General features: G+C 31.9%; 1 pseudogene; it reads right to left on the bottom strand.

The window, feature by feature from the left end:
* Positions 1-1780: 1780 nt before the first annotated feature.
* On the bottom strand, positions 1781-7277 carry LOC133832621 (uncharacterized; annotated as a pseudogene).
* Positions 7278-19588: the final 12311 nt, after the last annotated feature.

The following is a 19588-nucleotide window of genomic DNA, read 5'->3' as shown; positions in this document are numbered from 1 at the left end:
ATAGTAGGTTGTTAATAATGGTGTCCATTATTAAATAAGTTTACACCTGTATTTAACTAGTGGTATTTTTTACTCTCACAAATCGGGACAAGGATATCATAGATTAGTTAAAAATGTAAAGAAATAGAGATATGATTGCTTTGGTATTTTTTCTCATATCTTACATATTTTGATATATTTTGTGTTATTTCTTGAAATTTGTGTGAATAGGAGTTTTATTGAGCAAATGTGATTGATTTCTATTTTATTTATAATTTGTAGATTTAAGTTAAGTAGTGTCTGTGTCTACTCCCATCCTTTCTCAACTTTCGATGAAGAAACTCGTTCATGAGATGTGTCAGACCATATTTTCTAAACTGAACTAACGATTTATTTATATGTATATATAAACTTAAACTCTAAGCATAGAAGACTTACCATCCAAAGATCTGAAGCCTAAACTATTTGGGGACTGATGAGGAGAAGTCGAGAGGTGTGAGTGCGTGATTATGTGTCTCAGGAAAATAAATTCAGTGAGCTGTCTATGGAGTGGCGAGGAGAAACATCAATTTCAGAACAGAGGGACGATAAGGCTTTGGGGTGCTGAAGAGGGAAAGGGAAAAATCATAAATAAGGTGTCACAAAAAATCTCAGCTTGTAAGATATATATTACAAGTGATACATAATTGATCCCTCTAAGATAACTAATAAAACTAGACAATCATATATATGTACGTAGATTTAAGTAAACAACAATATTGATAGGGTTTAAAAGCAATGAATTTTATCATTATTAGTATAGTAAATATTATCTTAAACAATTTAAATGATGGATTTTCCCATAGAAATAGAAGTCTAATATTTTATAGGGCATTCATTAATTGATCATGCAACATATCTAAATAAAATTTGGCACCAGACACAGATCCTTCTATAAGCACATAAACAGAAAGGAGAGCTCAGGCATGCACTTTGAAGGCAAGTTAATGATAGCAATAAAGTACCTGTGGAATATTGTTAAACTGCAAAACATGATCAGAAAGAGTGGAGCCTGGAAACACATCACCTCCAATAGCAATGCCTACAATGGTCTAACAATTCAAATTTTATTACATCCTCCATTTGCGAGCATAGATAACAATGTAGGGGAAGAAAAACTTTACAGAAAAGCAAGCACATATGTCTACCTTCATAGATTCCATCTATTACACGGGCTATGGTATTGTACATCTCATTAGACATTCCACCCTGTAATGGAAAAGAGAGTTATTTTCCAGGACAATGTATACAAAACTTGTCACTTGCACTACATGGATTTCAAAACTTTCTTAGAAGAGCATTATCTATAGAGAAAATCACGTGTAAACTTTATGGAAAAATTTGAGATTCTTTTTCAAACAATTAGTTATCAGTGTGAAAATCAAGCTTCAAACATCCACTAATAAACAACAAAAACTAAACATCAATCACAACTTCGAGCACATCGACATCCGAAACAACAAAACACGAAAATCGAATCTTAAAGCACAAAGAGCCAATTATCAGCTAGTTTTATATCCACATACCCCAGAACTTCCTGGATGAAAAAAATATATAATTTTAATATGTGAATTCTCAATGTATACTATATGAATAACACTGTATTTCTAATATTTAGTTCTAAGACCAAAATATCGTAAAAACATGGATGAGTATTTACCCTGGGATGCAGCAAGCCCATTCTTGAAGAAACACTAACAACTTCCACATGAAGCTTATCATTGGTAGGAGGTTCATCCGACGTAAATGAAAATTCTTCTTCCTATCTTGGATCCTGGTTCTTCTTCACATGCTACATTATCATAAAACATGATGTCAGTCAAAATAACATGAAACTCAGTTCAAAACAATAGTAGTGCCACATTCGATTCAAGAAAACTTGTCACCATTGCATAAGCTTATATATATTTATAGAGAACAACTTCACAATAGATTTCAAATATATACTGAACATGGCAAACTATCATTCTGAGCATCATCTTCATTCATGTTTTTGAGTAGTTCTAGTGTGAGAACCTTAGACTCATCAGGCGTGAGGTCTTTCAAAGCAATAGTATTCAAACCCATCTTATCGTGCTTGCCAACCTTAAAATTAGAAAATATAAAGAGGTGAATTAGATACATAACATCAGTTAACACAACTAGTATTGCTAGCAAGTGTTATCTGAAAAGGCAAATTACATTTCTGGCCATACCGACATTCACATATCCAAACAACACAAACAAGAAAAATCTCACAAATAGTTTACCTGTTCATGTCATAAACCATTATCTCTAATGCTTGAGTTTGGGGGTCTTTGATAACCATGTTAAATTCCTTGTTCCATTTGGGATTCAAATTTTTATGCTTCAGCATTGTTTTCTTTGAAGGAATCATGTCCTCAGTTTACTTAAGTTTAGCATAAGGATCTGCTCCACCCATAAAATCTTTCTTTTTAAGTTTCAAGGCCCTCACCACTTTTACATTCAGAATTACAACAAGTCTCCTCGAAGCTTTGCCAAAATTAAGCAACACCATCAAATTATAGCAATAGGCCTATGGTATGGAATATTTATAATATAATCAGGGGGAACGAATATTACTTTGTTGGATCCATAATTTGTACTTCTAGAGATTTGGGCCACAAATACATGTTTGCAACTTGATCTTTAATCATTTCCTGAGGCAGAAAATAATAATAAAAGAAATAGTATCAAGGAACAAAATGAAACATCTCTGAATAATAAAAAAAAGATAAGTAAAAACTGCAAGCAATATTCATTTAGTTACTATATTAGGATTAATATGTACTCTCTAAAAATTATGTTTGTCTATAAGATGGATGCATGTATTTATGTGTTTATTCAACTAAGCCTCAATCAACGAAACTTAAACGAGTACTCTACCTGGACAATCCCATATAGGCCAGGAATGGACATAACATCTTAACCAAGTACTTTTAATCCAAAGTCAACATGTGGCTGCAAAAAACATTAGAGACAATAATGAAAGAATGAAATAAAGATTTTTTTTAAGACAAGGCCTAAAAGAGTGCCACATTATATAAATAAATAAACAAATAAATAAGAGTGCCATCAAATTATAGAACTCAAAACTGATTTTGTACATCCAACCTCTCCTTGAATGATGAGTTGCAGTGAGAAATAACTAGACTCATGATAGAAAGAGGCCATATGAATCACAATACTGATATGAAAATTTACCAAGAAGATTTTTATACTTCAAGAATTCAACAATTGAGCCCCAAAATTTAATTTAATGTATCATGAGAGACATCACAATTCTTAAGACTCTACAAAGTAAAAAACAAAAAAATCCCTTATGTCCAATGATCACCTATATACCATCAGTAAGATATGTAGATCCATATCTTCTCCATAAGGGAAACAAGTATTTTTGCAAAATAAGGAAATTCTGGAACCAAAGGCTTCAGGGTAATACGTGGATGAACAAATACATGCAGATCAATAACCTGGAACATTAAGAAGAATTGGTAATTTAGTATTCTAAAATGTTGAATCCAGAGTGACATTTTCTTGATCATAATAATTAGGATTTTTTTTTCACTTTACCAACTATCAAACAAATACCTGAACCATGGCTCTCAAACCAAACGCTTTAACTGCAACCATAATGTTAGGATTTCCAGCACATCTTAATGTTGGTTCAATTATTAATTCCTTTTCATCAGTTACATACACTTTCATTCCTGGTATAGGGAGACCAAGAATGAGTAGTGCCACAATCAGCAATATGAAATTAAAACAATGGAAAAAGCAGAAAATACATAGTTATGTCTATAAAAAATCACCAGAAATAACAAGAAGATATATAATAAACCTGCAGGGCTCAAAAACAGGCTCCAAAGTTGATCACATTAGGCACCACTTGACTCTAGCTGAAGTGGTTAGGTGTGTGTTGTTTAAGAGGTCAGTAGTTCAAACCTCAGCATGTAATTTAACAAATATTGGGATTGGGTAACTATTTATTATTTCTTGTGTGTGTAAGTATACCTCATACAACAGAGCATAGAGTGGAGGCAAATTCACAAAAACAGAGGTAGAAAGACTATTATCTTTATAATTATGTGGTATGAATAGAGATATTTGCCGACAAGAAATTTTCAGTTCTGGATCTGGTTCACCTAAAATACAAGCCAACATAATTTACAAAAAGGATTCGAGGGAAAAGAACTTCTGTGAAAATAGAAAAAAAGTATGTTAATACCATCATATATCGTCCATGCCCTTGGGATTAGAGCATGATATGTGGAATGCTGGCCATTAAGATTCCAGTCTTAATTACAGTGAGTCAGTGACAAATTTTAAAGTAACTAGATATTAAACGATTGGCTGAGAACAATATATAATGGAAAATCCGTCCACATAGATCCCACTAGTATTATATATATCCACTGTCATGTCAAATATTACATTAATTGAAAGTACATTTATTGTAGAAAATTTTATGCATGAAAAATATATTATTCATATTATAATGCTTTATACTCTGAGCACGTAAATTTCTTCTTTCATGAGAAAAATAAATCCACATCATTAAATTATATAATATATGATCAGAAGCAAACATATATAATAAAATCTAGTGCGAACAGATAAGATCAAGTTAATTATAAGTGACCTATAACCAGTATATATATAAATATTTCTCAAAATTAAACTCATCTACATATAGTTAGCTGGCCAACACCACAGATTTTGAAACACGTACGTAAGAAATGTGTAAGTACTCACACCTTAAAGGAATACTAGGTTGACTTGAATCACAGCAGCCAATCAAAGTTAAAATGATAATAAAAGAACCTTGTACGTATCCCTTTTATACATGTTGGCCATTCTGGAAGCAATACGATCGCTTTTATTTATACACTCTCATGTGCATGTTTCTTACTATATACTTATATAGATTACAATCCGATCAAGTTTCTTATTAGCATAATAATAAAATGTATTGAATACTATTTGGTCATATCCGGTTAAAAAGTAGCAGCGGGACCAAGCAAGACACCACATATTAAAGGTGGGTCATGATTTTTCTTCTCAAGAAATGAAAAGTTGCATTTCTACATGTAGCTTTTCTTCCATGGAATTCAAACAAAGAAGTTGGACTAGAAAGCCCCCAAAGTGATTGACCTGGTTGAATCTCAAGTCTTCTTCAAGCAGCTGTATGGGAAAACGAGTCTAGTCTACCCTTACCTAGTTTTCCAACAGGAAAAGAAACTCTATACCTAATAAACTTACAATAGAAACTTGAACAAAACTAAAAGAACAGCTCCTAACAGCAAAGAAATATAGCCAAATGACTCTGTTTATTTAGTTAGCAAACTATGGAATTGATTTTTATTTTGTTTTTCTTTCTCATATCACGTAAACAAAGTTACAATTATGCCTAGCATCTCTAATTTAACAAATGAGTAAAGCAAGAAAGAAGAAAATAAAAAAGAAAAGAATAGCAGAAAAACCACGAGGTTAAAAAAAAATTTCCCAACATACACTACATCCAACCAATAAGAGAAAAAGAAAAATCTAAAATGCAACTATAATGAAGGCTATCTAATTGCCAGAATAAAGAACTATACAAAATGAGCACCCAACAACATAAATAGAAAGTAATTAGACAAAAAGGGTTGCAGATGGAGAACATGTGATAAAATAAATAAACAACAATAAAAGAAATATAGAAAAACATAATTATAAATCCAATACCATAATTGTTTCTATTAACCAGTACATGCAGGGATATGTTAAAGCAAGACACATTTTTCCCACTGAAAGAATAGTTTATATGGAATAAATTTCAGCAAAGTAAAGGAGATTATTAAACAATGTGAAAACGCACAACAAGGCTATATGGCTACAGTCAACCTACTGACAACGTAACAGTCCAACTAAAGGATACACCTGTTGCTCTTCTCCAGTGCATTGCATGAAACCCATTGAAAAGCACAAGAGAATGTCTTTGAAATATACTTCAAAATCCATTGACAACAACACCAACAACCACAGTATAGGCACATACTATGTCATGCTCCAAAGATTGGTTTATAATATGCAACTGTAAAGAAAACTAACCTTTACAAATATGGTACTAACCCTTACAGATATTGTATTCTTCATCACAGATGCACAATCAATCAAAAGAGTGAGCGAGAGGTCAGACAACTTGGCCATAAAAGGGTCAGTTGATAGCAATGTTATTGTAACAACCTTCACAAGAAACCAAGCAAAATTTCAAGTCGAAAGGTTTTCAACAATACTTAAGACATTTAAATAAATTCCATAGCAAAAGTGTGTTGAACATGTTGAAAGAGATTAAAAAAAATGCTAGACATACAGCTCCGATTTGAGTCAGCTGTAAAAACCCACACTTTCTCTCTAATGGTGGGTACACAAATAACTTAAAGATAAGCATACCAATGCTTAGAACATCATGAAAGAAAGTTAGATAAGCATACCAATACCAATTATGTAAGTGACGAGTGTATGTATATTTTCTAGTCATGAGTACCTGAAATTGAAAGAACTTCACCAACATCAGAACTTGACTAGCCTAATCCCCCAAACTTCTTTGGACTAACAACCCATAATGGAAAAATCTAGAACCAATATTAAAAAAAAATTCATTGAAATCTGAAAAAAAAAATGAGATGATTAAAAATAAATGTTAAATGAAGTTAGTGGAAGAAGTTTTGTCTACCTCTGCATAAGCCATGTCATGAAGTTGGAAAACCCAAAATACAATAATAGATGACATTAGGGGCCAGTTCCTATAAAGACTTTGTTGAGGAGTTTGACAGTCTTCTTCACATTTTTGCGAATTTGAACTTAGATCAAATCCATTCGTGTTCACCTCTAATCGATCACAAAGTTTCTCATTCTCTTCTTCATCAACTTTATTATGAAAGTGAAGTGTTTCCTGAGACCACATGCAAGTAGTTAGGTATGTTGATCAATAAAGATTAAACATATCAAACGTGAAAGATATCATACTAAACACAGTATTGAATGTCAAATTAATTTCTTTTATTATTTCTATTTTTGAGTATGGGGTGGACCAACTTTTACTCAATATGTATTTCTTTAGATGGAGCTTGAAACAACTATCACTGTAGAAAAAAAATACGTCCTTTTGTACAAGTCAGATTAAAGCCTGAGAAACTCCATCTGTGATAAGGATTAGTGTGATTGTCCAATATTCTAACACCTATGAAAATTATTACCATCAAGCTTTTACTCATTACTACACTTTTTTTACCTTTTTGACATTCCTCTAAGAGGATTTCTTGTTCTCTATTATGCTTATTCTACAGAAAAGTTATCATTTTGTCACAACTTGTTAGTCACAACAAAAAGTTGTTTGTAACTAAAAAAATAATTTCTCATAAATTTTCACTAATATAGGATTAATCACAATTTATTATTTATAATAATAAACTTTGTTGTGACTACTAAAGATACATTTAGTCACACAAAAATTCTAAGTTTTGCAACTAATACTTTTAGCACAGAATTTTTTATGAAAACCGTTATACCCAAAAATTAGAGATCAATAACGTGGCAATAGAGGTGACAAATGGCAGTACATGGTCCGTAAAAGACACATTAAATAGTCAATAAATACATTGACTCCTCAGAGTTGTGATAAAGTGACCCGGTAGACTGACGAAGAATTTGGACTGCTTGAAAGAGGTCATAACCAGGCCAAGTGCACCTTGGTCCGAGGAAAGCTAAGGGAAGTGCATCCTAGGAGGCTAAGGAGAATGCATCCTAGGAGAGCTAAGGAGAATTCATCCTAGGAGGGCTAAGGAGAGTGCATCTAGGAGGCTAAGGAAAAGAAGTCCCATGCAAGCCAAGGATTGGGACTTAGATTTCAGCCAAGGGAAGGCTACATAATGTCCGATCAGACATGGTTGAAGATGCCAAAGGGAGAGATGCCTCGAACTTGTCCAAGCTGAGATGCCAAGTGAAGTGCCTCGGACTTGTCCGAGGTGAGATGCCAATGAGGATGGCTCGGACCTTGATTGGAGGAGGTATGCTCAGACTTGTTCGAGGTGAGAAGCAAGAGGAAAATGCCTTGGACCACTTTGGTCCGAGGAGAAGGCAAGAGGTGCTTGGCTCGGACCACCTTGGTCCGAGGAGAGCCAAGCATGCATCGTCTTGAGCCAAGGAAAGCTTGAAGGAGTAATCAACATGCATGTGAGACTACGTCAAAATCCCCGGAACGACTTTAGCAAGAATCGGTTTGGGCACCCGGGAATCTCTCATTCCTCTCTCAAATTGAGGAATCTGTTGTATTTTATATATTTTTTGTAATTTAAATATAAGATGAATAATAAAATATCCATATCTAAAGGGGATATCAGTTGAGTATCCCAGGCCTATAAATAGAGGGCTTGGGGGATGAGAGAGGGGCTTCTTCTACTTCTTCTTTCTAGAGAGAGAAATTTGGGTCTGAGTATTCTAGAGAGAGAAAGTGCTGAAATAAGAGAGAATTCTTGTATTTTTGCAATCTGTACTGAAGAAACTCAGTTGGCTCAGTCCATCTGATCTTGAGTACGGATCTATAAATCACAACTCTAAGTGGATTAGGCTATTACCGACAATCAGGGCTGAACCACTATAAAAATCTCCTGTGTTATTTACTTTTCTTGTTTAAACCGTCTGTGTCGTTTTTATTTCTCTTGAAGGCTTGTCGTATTTGACGTTCTCACGTCGTTGGCTAAAAACGCAGTCAACAAAAACAAATATATATTGACACGTTTTTAGTCACATTTTTTTCATTGTTAGTTACAAATTTTGTTATGACTAAAAGTAAGATTTTTTATAGTGTTAATTTTTAACTATACAGATCAAACAATATCACTCTTATAGTTGGAGCTAAAAGATCCCAATATGACATTGAGTGCCTAATCTTTAGACCCTTCATTGCAAGTACGATTATGAGCTGAGTCTTTTACCCAAATAATCCAAACAAACATATTATTCCCTTTTCCGTTTACAGTATTATGCTACTGAATCTTTCTATGAAATTATCACAAACATAAGCAAGCAATATTTCATAACCACAAATGTTTAAGTAGAAAGTCATGCTTAATAATCTAAAGTTATGGATCTTCTAATCTTTGAATTTTCTTTGTGATTCTTTAACTATGACGTCAGTAAAATAATTCAGCTTATGAGATGATCTTGAGTCGATCATTATAGGAAAGACTAGACATGGAAGTTTAATATCAGATGAACATAGTCTTGAATCAAGAATAAGATTGAAAAACTAAACTGAGTCTTCTGTTCATATTGCCCCTTAAATTTCATATCGATGTTTCGAACACTATCATGTTGCAGTAGTTTTAGAGATTTTAAAGTGTTATAATGACAAAAAATAGTAAAATAGACACATGAACATACCGCAAGCCTAAAGCACAGAATAGTTATCACTAGTGTGGTCATTGTTAGGAACGAGTTTCCTAATACGCAGTTGAAAGGTGGTTGGGTTGGCTCAGTGTACACCAAAATTTTTGTAACATATTTAAACTACCTTTAGATATGCGGATCCATTAATATACATACATTAATCATAAGAAAGTTAAGGATAGAATTCATACCACTGGAAGCCTATCAAGTGTCCTTGCTATCTTTTCGTATTTAGAACAATCTTCTTAACCAAGCCGCTCCCACGTACTCACACCAAGATCTTCCAAAGCGTTCTCTACACCTCAAGAAGTGTGTGGGCACTTAGAGAATGAAGGATAGTTTATTTGTGATTCTACTTGATGTACTCAACACATGAGATCAAAAGAATAGGCCTGAGAATTGATTCTTTGTTTTTTAGGGAGAGAAAATTTTCGTTCTATTTTTCACAGAGTGAATATTACGAGTTGTCTCAGATCTCTGAATATTTTCTGATTAGTCATACTTAAAAGAAAATATTCAAGTTTAAAAAAAAAAATCTGTATCCAACTTACAATTTACTTTTTAATTAATTAATTATTATATTAATGAAAAAAATCCAAAAACCAAATTTTGAATTATCCATTAATTAATTAATTAAATAAATAAATATGAAAGTCATATCCCTGAAAAATAGCCCTACACACCACACACAGTCCATGGACTGTGTGTGCACGTGTAGCATCCCTATTTTTTAGGGATGTTGGTGTTTTTCTAATTTTTATTTAATTATTTATTCAAACTACTTTGTCAGATAAGATCTAACAACCTGATAACTAATTCAAATTTGAATTCAAATTTAAATTAATTATCTTTTTATTTAATTGTCAAATATAATTAATTATTTGAATAAATATTAATCTTTTAAATTAAAATCCAATTTGAACTTATTAGATTATTATCTCCCACTCAAATAAAGATATTTAATTAATTCTACCAATTAATTAAATCCAATATTTTCGAAAATAAATATTTAATTCATTAATTAATTATTTAATTAAATTTCGAAATTAATTTAAATATTTAATATAATTTCGAAAATTATACAATAATTAAATATTAATTAATTTTGTTAACTACAACTAATTTGTAATTAATTAATTAATCACTATTATCATATAATTGCATATTTGGCCTGAAGAGCAAATTTCTTCTTAAATATGTCTTTAAACTATTTTCCCTTCATATCAACTCTTACCTTGAATAGTGTTGATATAGCCGCTATGGGGACCATGGACCTATAATTCCAAGCTCCAATAAATTTGAGATTATTAATTAAACTCTTTAATTAAATAATCTTAATTTATTAATCTCATGATTATTCCACTATAAATATGAGACCGCACTCTTGTAATTATAGACATTTCATTTACTGAGTACTTTATAATTATAAAACATCCATTGATGTAATCATTGCATACAACTTGACCCTCTAATAATGGTTCATAATTAATTGGGAATAAAATTACTGTTTTACCCTTTTAAATATCTATTGTTTCCTAAAGTACCATTGACTTTACTAGTGAAGGTTAATTTATAACCAAATTATGAATTTGAGCTCAATGACCTTTTAGTCCCAAAAGTTAACCCTTAAGAGAACCATCATTCAATCTCTTGCGAGAAGGCATAGATTCCATATCTGTATACTATGTCCCCAGCTATCTACATTAATGAGTTCCCAAAACAAAAATTTCTAGCCTGATCATTCTGATAGACCCTAACAAGTGAATCAAAGAGCTCATATAACATAAATAAAAGTTCATAGTAACTTCAGCATTAAGATCTATTTGTATATGATCATCAGTTGATATATTTAATTAATACTTCGAAACGGTATTTAACTAAGTATTAATAAACATATCTGGTCCAGTTCTATATATTCTCTAATATATAAAGAACCTCCACTAAAGTGTCCTACCACACTAGTGATCCGGATCTAGATCACATGTATTCATAATACTAGTGGACCGTACTTGCAGTAATAAATGTAAAGATTCCATAACTTTATTTTACTACGAACTATTCAAGTTCATTTATCTCAAACAAAATCCTCCCACTATACCAAAAACTACTTTCCACAACACATAATTATAAGTCTTTTGAAAATGTATTATAATATATACTAGGTAAAAAGTGGTAAAGTAATAGAAATAAAATATAAAAAAAACCAGCCTACCCGATACCTTTTTTCCCAGTCTCCTTCTCGTCTCTCTCTTCCCTTCGCCCTAGCCCCACTCTCGTAACCACCATCATCCTCAGCTCTGACCACCTAACCACTATCCTCACAACCATTTTTCTCCGAGCCAAGCTCCAAATCTCAGGCACCCGTGAACCCAACCCCCGAACCAAGTGACCCCAGGTGCGAGCCCACCTCTGCGTGCCTTCGACCTAGTGCGACTTCCATTCACTGGCAAACACCAAGCTTACGCCATTGAGGGGAAGATGAAAGGTTCTTTTAATTTTCCTTATGACATTTTGTTTGTGATTCATTGCTATCCCTCATTTCCTTGAACTATGTTATATGATCATAGTGAAGTAATTTAAACATTCTTAATGATAATAATAATTTAGGGATCTGTCCAAAATTTTGCAAGTTTTTGAAGCTAAAGCCCTTTGTCCATAGCCGAGAAAAAGAAGAAGAAAAGATGTAGCAGAGAAAATCCACATATGGAAGGCCTACTGGAACGGACTGTTCCGATTTCTCCTATCGCATGGTCGTTGAATCTAGTGAGTTTCATCTCCTGTTTCGATTCAATTCAATTTTAATTTCAGTTTTCTGTCTGATTTAATCTCTTTTGTTCTACCTCATTAGACCCGACTTTGGTTCTAATGTAAGTTTTTTTTGTTATTTGAATTTTAATTTTTGGGTATCAAAGAGTAGCTGAAGGAAAGTCCCACCTCTCTAAGCTAATTTTTGTTCAGGTACATTTGAATTGCTTTCTTGTAATTTCTACAAATCATTACAGAAATTTCATTAAGTAGCTGCTTCATTTTACTCTGTGTAATTTGTATTTTAGATTTCATAAACCATTCATTTCTGTAAGTTTATTGACGATTTTATTCTGCTTAAAACTCACGTCTTGTTAAATAGGAATGGGGTTTCTATATGTAAATTTGGGTTATCCTAAATGGTATAAGGCTTACGCCATTGAGGGGAAGATGAAAGGTTCTTTTCGAAAAAGCTTCAGGTGGATCAAAAGTACTTACACTCAAGTCATCTATGGTTGGCGCTGATCATTGGGTATCTTTCATTTTCTTTTCTTCTATAATATATATATATCCTTCTATTCTGGGTCTGAGTTCTAGTTCATGTTAATTGTTATGAACTGTCTAGTTCTATCTAATAAGTTTTTTTTTTGTTCTTTTGATTTTCAATTTGACAAAACTATTGAAAATTCTATATTAGTTGTTGGATCCTAAAGCCAACTGATGAAGATCTGAATAAATAATAATAATAATCATAGCAATTATATCACTCTTGATGTTTGTCCAGTTCAATTTTTTGACCATTCTCTACTTTTTGTTTTGACCACAAAAATGCATAAAAACAATAACATTCTTGAAAAGCCAAGTTTGGAAAAAACATGTTTTGGTTTATTTATTATTCTTTTTAAAGGCATACAATGTGTAGCTCCTCAATCCATATTTCTTTCACTATTTTTAATGGAAACTTGCATCCAATTGAGATGATAAAGCTTTTTCTTTACTCCTTCGACCACTAATTAAGCTCTTATTTACTCCTCTATGCTCTCATCCCCTGTAATTATTTATTATAATTTTAATAACTCTACCTAACTCTCTGATTTGATCAAGATTCTTAAAGTTACCATAATTTGAAGGTCCAAGTAGCAATTAAGTATTGCAAAGTTTTAATATTGATATTTCTTTCCATGCTTATTTTTGCATGACTAGAGCTAATTTTCAGATTGAGCATGCCCAGCATCTTACACTTAGGACTGTAGACCGGTTTCGTGAACTAGGGATTATTGCTTCAGTACAGGTTCATCACAACTCTCTGTTGCACTCTAGTAACATACTGTAACATTTAAGGTTACAAGAAATGAAATATCAACACCCATTGCCAATATTGTTATCTACTGTTCGAGTTGGGGTTTATTTTATTCAACTTTTAATTTTTAAAATTGATTTATTTTGTCTTAGTTTTTTCAAGGTGATGTTCCTTTTGGTTATTAGTTTTTATTTGGTGGTGGTAAGTTGCTGAAGTATAGTAAGTGTTAGTCCAATCTTTAGTAAGAATTGGCCAGAGTTGTGAGTGTCTTTTAGATCATGTTTGGAAAGAATGATAGGATTGGAGTGTATAGTGTTTATTAAGTGTTTAGGTTATGTAATTAGAGAGCATATAATGTGTTTAGGTTATGTAATTAGAGAGCATATTAGAATTCACCTAATGAGATAAATTAGTCTAATTGATAAATGTGGGATAATTTTATTCTAACCAATTCATGTATAACTTTATGAACGAAGAAGAAATAAATGTATGATTGGAGATGGGTTAAACAATTTTGTTTTGTTTCTATGTTATTTTAATAATATACATGTATATATATGTTCTGTTGGGTTCATATTATCATAACTAGGTTTCAACTACAAGCTTTAAACCCTTGAAGCCACAATTGCTACACCACTTTAATTCCTAACCCAAAATCCATATGTACAAATTTACAAGCAAATAGACTTATTTCTAACCTGATAGTTCAAAATTTTCAGGTTCAATTCCCTCATAGTTTGACAACTTCTTTGGTCATCTCGTTTTTTACATGAAAGGTAATCTTTTGAACTTAAATATATTTATTTTTAAATTCTGGGTTTATTATTTGTGTGTATGGTGTGTTTATATGTATATGTATATATATCAACACTATCACAACTTTTTATTTTTAATTCAAATAACAAGTTCAATGCCAATTTTGTGTTAGTTATTGAACCACCATCCTCCTTGCTTAGATTAGAATAAAAAGATAACAATTTAAAGATCTCTAATGCATAAGTTTTCTCCCCATTTCAGTTTTTTAACATTCAATTAATAGATTTTATAAGGCTCCTTTGATTTGGTTGGAGTATAAATTTGAGGTATTTAGAGATTGGTTAGCTTACATGTATTTTATTTGACACAAGCATATTACTTTCATGATTTCAAAATAATAATTCATTTTTCTCACTAAATGATGACTTAAAGAAAAATAATTTGCATTCTTAAAGCCTTTGGAATTTAGGATTGCTTATAATTCCAAGTCCTACTACGCGTTCTTTCTCAATATTTAACTCTCTCAAAGTCCTGCTCGCAACATGTATTTTTTGGCTGGTTTGTGTTGGTGTTGTAGCTTGTTGCAGTGATTAGCTAGAAAAGGAAATCTAGACTTGTTCTGTTCTGCTTCTAGTTTTATTGATGTTGTTATGTCTACCATTTCTCTTGCTTCTGATGGTACATTTAGATTTGCTTCATCTATGTTCATTCCATTTGTACTTCCTTTGATAATTCTAGATATGCATGTGCTTTGGTTTCCTCTGTTTTTACAGCTTCTTTCACTGCTGCAATTTTCAAGTTTTATGTTTGATGACTAATTATAAACAATGTTTAGTAAACTCAAAATTGTTTTTTTGGAGCATGGGATCCAGGAATAGTTTCGGTTAGTGATAGACTTGATAACTTAAGAAAATTTAGTGATTTTTTATGAGAATCTTTGGTATGTTGATATTTACTGTTGGTATTGAGCCTTTTGGCCATGGTTGGCTACTTAGGATTTCTAGCTTTTTGTCTATTATGAATTTCCTCATGATGAGCTTTTGGTTATTGAGGATAAACAAATGGTTGAGTTTTGAATTAAATGTTGGTTTCTGTGTGTGATCCTAGATACTCATTTTTTTTAAAACTACATAATTTAATAATGAAGTGTAGATAATCACTACAACAAAGTGAAGTAATTGTCACTTAAAGTTCTTATTTTAATACTTTTCCATAAAACTTGTGGAAAGATTTTAAAGCAAGACCTTCTTCTGTTTTGGGATTGACTCTTTTAAATTTAATGGTGCATGATTGAATTATGAAAAATGTTAAGAGACTAAGATAATTATCTATTGATATATATATATTTTCTTATGGTTGGTAAGGGTCATGTTTAATGAGGCTTATTTTGAAGCATGTTTTCTTTTTAGACTCGACCCTGCTACATGAGCTATCTTCTCAAGCAAATATCTTGTCTTGAAAAGAATTTGGATATGAGACTGGGTGTAGTCACCAAAGAAACTAAACCTAGTCTAACTCTAAGTCTTCTATATATCATATTAACTGAAAATCTAGCTTTCTAGAGACTAGATAGATATTGATTACTGCTAAATTCTTCATGCTGTGTTACAGGAAGATGACATGCAAATCATTAGAGATTTGATCGACTCTGCTATAGTAGATAGCAATGTTCAAGGTGGTCTGAGATGGCCTTTAGGGAAGAATGTTTCTGGTGATAAATTTTATGTTTGTTCAGTCAGGCACATAACCTGTAAAGTATACAAAAATTCATCGTTGAAGCTGAAGATCAGGAGGTGAGATTATGGTTTTTAATTAAAGACAAAATGGATCCTTTTAATTCAAATTGAAGAATTTGACCAGAATAATGGTCTGTCAAAAAACATGGCATCTCTTGACTATCCAAGATGGGAAAATGGAATAAAGAGTTTAACTATGTGGTGAGCTTTTCCAATTCGATCTAATCTTTTTCAGATGTAAATTATGCTATTTAATTTGTTACAGTAACCTTGTTATTATGAACACTTAGAATCTTGTGCAACTAGGATATCTGACAGAAACTAATCTAGATTTATGATGTTTTGACAACACTAATTAACAATTCATGATTTTAAAACATTGGTCAACATGATGGATATCAAAGCACCAAAATTTCCCCCCTAACTTTTCTTTCCTGGTTATGTTTTGATAACAGAGGAAGTGAAGTCCACACATCCAAAGATTAAATATGCTGATCTTTACTAGGTGAATATCCCCCCTAACTCATGATTGTTGATTGGACTTTTATAGCCTTTACATACTCTTTATAGACTACAATGATACACATATCTGATTGGCTTTCAGTAATTTCAATGGCTTCAGTTTTATGATTATGTTGAAATATTTAATGGTCAGAACTGTTAAATTAATGTACCAAGAAACTTTTTCTCATTTCTGTTTTTCTATTCTTTGTATTTTTTATGCACAAACTTATGAATGCCTTGGTGTCTAATGTAGTTGGTTAATTGTGAGCTTTTGTTTGATCGATTAGAACTCTTGCATGATATTCACTCGAGTACTTTACAAATTTTAGTATTTTCCTTTTATTTTTTTAGTATCTATTCATTTCTTCAAAAAATGTGTGCTTTGACCTTTGAGCTGTACCAAAGCTGATGGTCAGCATGATTTGATGGGGGACGTACATCTCATTTATTTGCTTTGCATTTTGACAAACATTTGTAATGTTCCTTGCTTTTTTTGGCAGTGGCTTCGAACATAAAGCACACTCTGCTGCTGGTTTTTGTAGCTTAGTTTATTGTGGTGTTCTATTTGTGTTTCTATTTTATGAGTTTCTTATGGCTTGTTGGACTTAGTCTAAGTACACGGTCATGCTCTTTATTACTTCTTTTTAAGTAAGCCTAATCACAATCATCTAATTTTGGATGTCCAGTTCCTAGTGTCACCTCTAGCTATCCAACTTTGAACAGCCAACAACTGCCACCTTGACCTCTAGGTCCACCTCCACCTCCACCTCTAGTTATGCCCCAAGGTCCACCGCCATACGCTTCGTCTTGGAGGCCTGAGTCCAGTTCGTCTGAATTCCCTCCTGTGCAGGTTTAAATTTTCTATTTCAGAGTTCAGGAGGAAAATTACACGCTATTATGTGTGAGCTTATGTCTTGTATATCAAATTGTTTTCTTCTTATACATATCAACTCTCTAATATTGACATCTTATGAGCTGTCATAATGATTGTGATGAGAGCTTTAAAAATATCATTGAACTTTAAATAGTTTTGCAAAAATTACAACTCTTTCTCGCATTTTATTTTGAATACTTTTTTACTTGATTTGGGTTGGAGGAGCTTTATGTCAAGCTGACATAGTCATGTCTTGTCTTATCTAAATGCTATTTTCAATTTTTTTAATTTATAAAATATGTGTTGAATCCCCCTAATAGAAGAACTAAAAGTGCTTATTTTTCATCTGTCAGAGTAGCCAAACATTGTTGGTATAGATGCATCTGGTCACTATTTTTTTAATCTCTTCAGTTTTCCTTCTCGTTATTATTGATAATTATTCCCTTTCCACTTCTCATACAAAATGGTCAGACTTCAAAACCATCTGTATTTTGGTTTTGCTCTAATAGGTTTCAACTGATTTTTTTTCGTTGGGATTGCTTATCACGAATCAAGTCAAACGTACCTGTGGTACCTGCTATCATGATGCTTTGGTTTAGGTTTTGTTGATATTGTCAGCCTTTTCCTGTTACGCTAAATTGAATTTTCTTTGCTTGCAACTTGCCATTCCACATTTCTGGGCTTGCCTTTCCCAATACCTTCTTTCTTGCTCACCCTTGTTGAACTCAAGGTGTATCATGTGCTTCTCTTTAATTAAGATATTATTAAGATGAGTAGATGAGTTTGTGTGTTAGTGGTCCGTTTCGAGGCCCTGTAATATATATAAAAAAAGATATGTACATATATGAGAAACAATGCATAATATTTTTACATTGTCGGAAAAGTATTGTCTTTAGATTTTTTTGTGACTGAATGAACATTTTTTATTGGTTGGTTAGATTAATAAGTTATTTTTTGATTAGTGCATGATTATTGTTAAAATGCAATTCTTTAGGAATTGCTTGCCAGTTTGCTTGATTTTTTTTAAAGTTGTACAATTTCTTTTCTCTTCTAAAAAGTTGCCTCATGTGTATACATTGAGTGTCTAATATGGATGATCAATGCTATATATATGTGTTTTTTTTTTTTGGTTTTATTCATTTTATTTTAGTTTTAACTTTATTTTTTCTCTGCCACTCTCTGATCTGCTACTACGAAGAAAATCACCCAAAACCAGTTTTGATTTTGTGGTATCTATATGTATTTATTTATATATATGATCTGTAGTTGATAAATATATGAGATTAGTAGTTGGTTTTTGTTTTTGTTGATAAATAAATATGATCTATATATTTGTTTTTGTTTAAATCTGTAGTTTTTTTTTTAATTTTGTTTTTGAAATCGGTTTAATGGAGTGAAAAATTGAGACTTTGGTGGAAAAATATGTCTAATTTGCATATGATTTCCATTAGTTGCACTGATTTAAGGAGGTTTTGTTATATTCTTGGTTTTCCAATTTTAAAGATTGTGGTGCTTGATTACATGATTTGTTATGGTGCTTGATTACATGATTTGTTATGTTTTGCCGGTTAAATTTTTTGTTGTATTAATTTTATTCTCTCTTTTTTGTGTCTGAAAGGGGAAAGTTTTTGGGTTTTCTATGTAAATTATTACCCGTATCTTAGTTGGACACTTTGATCATGATTTTGAGCATGAAATCTATACATTTCCCTCATAACAACACTTTATATATTGTGATACTTTTCAGCTTAGTAGTAATTGTGAATTGGATGATTTCTTTCAGTTTCCATATAACTGTCATATTCTTTTTCTCTCACTATGAATGATATGATATTTCATGACCTCATTATTTTTTCTTTTATGTTTTATTTACCAGATTAAACAAGTGAAGTGCAAAAGAAAATCTGATTTGGAAGGCTTTGGTGTTCTTACATTTGGAAGATCATGAATTCCTACTTTTACTTTTCAATGTGCAACTGTTTAAGAATATTTTGTTGACTATTGTGAGAATGTTTTGTTTATGTTAATTAGGCAGTGTTGAATATCTTAAGACTTTTATATTGTATTTTAGATAATCTTGAATGTATTTTGACACAATTATATGGTTATATGTGTTATGAAACATATAATTGGTACTCAAAAATATATTTGTACAATGTTAAGGGTGTCTTAAGTATATTAAATGAAGTGGGTTTGAATTAAAGCAATAAAAAATAATTATAA

Source organism: Humulus lupulus, chromosome 4 (genome assembly GCF_963169125.1).
Source record: "Humulus lupulus chromosome 4, drHumLupu1.1, whole genome shotgun sequence".
NCBI classification, from domain to species: domain Eukaryota; kingdom Viridiplantae; phylum Streptophyta; class Magnoliopsida; order Rosales; family Cannabaceae; genus Humulus; species Humulus lupulus.
This window is presented reverse-complemented; position numbering and strand designations above follow the sequence as displayed.